This window comes from Gekko japonicus, unplaced genomic scaffold (genome assembly GCF_001447785.1).
Source record: "Gekko japonicus isolate JY-2015 unplaced genomic scaffold, Gekko_japonicus_V1.1 scaffold260, whole genome shotgun sequence".
Taxonomy (NCBI): Eukaryota; Metazoa; Chordata; class Lepidosauria; order Squamata; family Gekkonidae; genus Gekko; species Gekko japonicus.
The window spans coordinates 1,330,052-1,333,652 of record NW_015162483.1 but is presented as its reverse complement, the minus strand read 5'-3'; positions in this window follow the sequence as shown (position 1 = coordinate 1,333,652).

Sequence of the window (3,601 nt, the reverse complement as noted above, 5' to 3'; positions counted from 1 at the left end):
GACGATGTTGTGAGGAAGCCCGGGGGAGGTGATGCCATTTGGGGCAGGTGTAGAGCAAGAGCTCCACATGGAAGCAACCTTGGAAAGATGTGATAGTAGACCTATAATGTTCCTTGCTACACTGAGCAGCAGTAGAAGCTGGACATTTCCATGCCTTTTCCACTCCTGCTGCTTCTATTCCCTTTGTGTCTGTGGACTGCTTCTGGTCATTTCATTCATCCAGTTTCATCAGGATATCCACAGATTTAAAAACTCTATACCAAATCCATGTCTCATCTTTGAAAACCAGAGTTTAATTATTGAAAAAAATACTTTTAATTTTAATATGAATTTTAAAATATTTTAATGTTGTTGTCGTCTCCCCCCCCCCAATTTGTGTCTTTAATACCTAGGTGTGCATTAACCAGCTCTTCCCGCCCTTCCACTTCACCTAATCCAATCAAATCACAGATAATCAGGCCATGCAACCAGTACCTAAGCAAACTCATAAACAACATTTGATCTACACCCTCAAATCCTCATCAGTCTACCCATTCACACCATAAGATCTTTCCTTATCCCATCATCTCTCTATGGAACCATCCAGTAATCTTCCTGTTCCTCACAGATTTTTTATCAGTCCATAGAGTGCTCTTTGTCATCTCATCATTTCCATGAGTGAGTTCCTATATTTCTTCTGTTTCCCATTAACAGTTATTAAAATTAATTTTACTGGTGCCTGGTTCTGCATTACTAGCTTCCTGCCCTTTCATTCATCCTCCATGCCCTCTTATTATTTTAATCATTATTTGAACCTTTCCAAGGTAGACCTTTTCATTCCCACAGTCACCCCTCAATGTCATCCTACCTGACATTCCTCCTTGCTCTGATCTCTTCTCTTGTCCTCTGTTTTCCCCATTCCATCCAGCTTTCTCCTTATTGGCCCACCATTGTCTTATCCACATCTGACAGCTCTGCTTTTAATGCCATCTCCTCCCTTGCCATTCAGCTTGTTTTTCAAGTTCTCCTCCTGGTCATCAGACCCCACTCACTGTGCCCTCAGTAGTCCCTGCTTTCGCTTTCAGCTCACCTTGATACATTCCTGCCAGTCCTCCACCCTGCTTTCCAGGGCAGCTTCTCCTGAATGACTACACTTGTTCCACATGGGTCAGTAATTATTCAGAGGTTCTCTCAACACCCTGTTCCACAGCCCGGGATGTTGTGCTGCTTCCATGACCTAAGAACCTTGTTGTATTTTCCCTGGTCCCACTGTCCATCTGTTTTAAGTACTGTCCTGTACGTGTTGTTCTTCCATAGAATGGCTATTGTCATTCCACTTTACACAAGCCCTTTTGGGCTGCGTTCCTCTGTCATACCACTCTGTTATTTTACTGTTGGTTTAGTTTCTGTTCTACTCTGCTATTAAAGCAACATTTTAATCTGGACATCATTCCACGCCATCCTTCTAATCTGCACAATATCATCTCACCTTAAATCTTTTCTAGATACTCTGATTCCACTGTTATTTTGTTTTTTTACATTAGTTTCTGATCAGAGAGTATAATTTGGGTTTGGACTCTGCCATTAGCTTTTGGACACCATCACTGCATTTTTGGTATGCATTCCCCCCCTTTAGAATGGTCTTTGCTATTTTATCTGTTCTTTGTTATCCTCTCCTTGCATGTTTTCCTCTCTCTCTCTCTCACACACACACTCACGCACACCTACACTCACACACATCTCTCTTTCCTCGGGGCTCCTTGAATCCTACTGAGATCCCCATGGCTCAGTTACGGCTGACTTTCGTTCCCTTTTTCTTCTGTAGTGCATTTCTGGTGCATTTAAAAAAGCCCATTCATGTCTACTGTCATTCAGTTGCGTTCCATTCCAGACGGGCTAAATATGACTTTCAATTACCATTCAGTTTTTTGTCACTGGATAAAAATGTCCAAACCGGAGGGGGGGGGGGTAGATGATGTTCAAAACATATGACTGCATACTCGCGGCCATCAGGCATCCCCTATGGTGACAAAGAAACGAAAGCAGTTGAAGCTCTTATCACCAGGATCAGACAGACAGAAAACAGGGCAAAATTTTCTTTCCTCAAATTTCCCCACCCTCCCATCGACGTTAACTTGGGGGGAAGGGGGAGGGCAGAGGCAGACGGCAGAAATCACAGGCTTCCGGAATCACTGTCTGTTGCCAACTGATTGCATATCTCCAGCCGTGAAAATGCAGTCACGATCCTAAACGGAGCTCCTAGATCTGAGGCCAAGACCCAACAAAGTGCAAACTGCAGCCTCGCTGAGGAAATGCCTATTGTTCCCGCCCGTGGAAGGGGGCACTTTGCAAGCGGAGAGCCGCGATGTTTTCCCTTGGAGCGCCCGATCATTTAAATCTGCATGGCGGTGGCGAAGTGACAGCTCTTGGGGCTGCGGCAGAGGGCTTTACGCTTTCAAAAGCAAAGGCGGAAGGCGCGAGGGAGGGGGAGATCAAGGGCTGCGCTTGCTCTCCTCTCGCGCGCTCCCCTTCGCTCTTGCCCAGCCTCCGAGTTTCGCTCGCAGCCAGCCGGGGTGGTGGGAACCGAAGCTGGAAAAACCTCCCAGACGCAGAACAAGACCGGTGGGGGGGGGGGGGGGAGAGAGAGAGAGAGAGAGAGAGAGACGTGTTTGGGATTGAGTAGCTGTGACGTGCAGCAATCGCACCGCGACGGGCCCACTTGCCGAAGCCCAGGGGGAAGCCTCCCTCAAACACGCACACACGCCCGCAGCGCAGGGAAAGGCGCCGAGAGGAGAGCGCTGGGCTGCCGCTGAGAACTCGTGCTGCCAGCCTTGGGCGAAGGGAGAAGAGCGAGGCGCGCGCGCGCGCACACACACACACACACACACACTCACTCAACGGAGGGAGAGCCCCACGCACCGGCCACAAGAGAACGCGCGCAAGAGCGTAGCGCGTGCTCGCTCTCTAGCTCACGCACACACATCCCGGAGAAGGATGGGAGCGCACAGGCGCACACTGGAGCGCACGCACATCTTCGTTCTCCCTCACGCGCGCACACGCACGCACCCTGACTAGCTCTTCTTCCCGCGCTCTCCCACAGCTTCATCACCCGTCCTTTCCTCCGCTGGTGTCCGCCCGTTTGAACAGCTATTCGGCAGCCTTGGCCGAGGATCTACCCAGATTTTTGTCTCTCTCCCCCCACCCCCCCCAGTCGGTGTCCTTCTCTCACTTACCTCCGAGCTCGAGGGAGGAGGAGGAGGAGGAGGAGGAGGAGGGCGAAAATAAATAGGAGGAGACCCAGTCCGCCTGGCCACCGCCGCCGCCGAGAGCCAAAGCCCGCCAACCAAGCTGCAAGAAGGCAGCCGGATCCCTTTTGAGTTCGCCTCCTTGCTGGTCCCTGGCGCCTGTTCTCGCGCGGCCGTTGGGCTAGACTTGATTTCCAAGTTAGAGAGAGAGGAAACCTCTGCTATTAAGACAAGTGCGTTTTAATCCCCCTCCCCTTTCTATCGTGGTCGGCTTCTGCTTTCCCCCGTGATAAGTGGCTGGATTTCGTGGATCTGGAAGCAATCCCTTTGCCCGTGCCGAGCCCTCCCCCCTTCTGCGGCTTAATCCCCCCACCCCC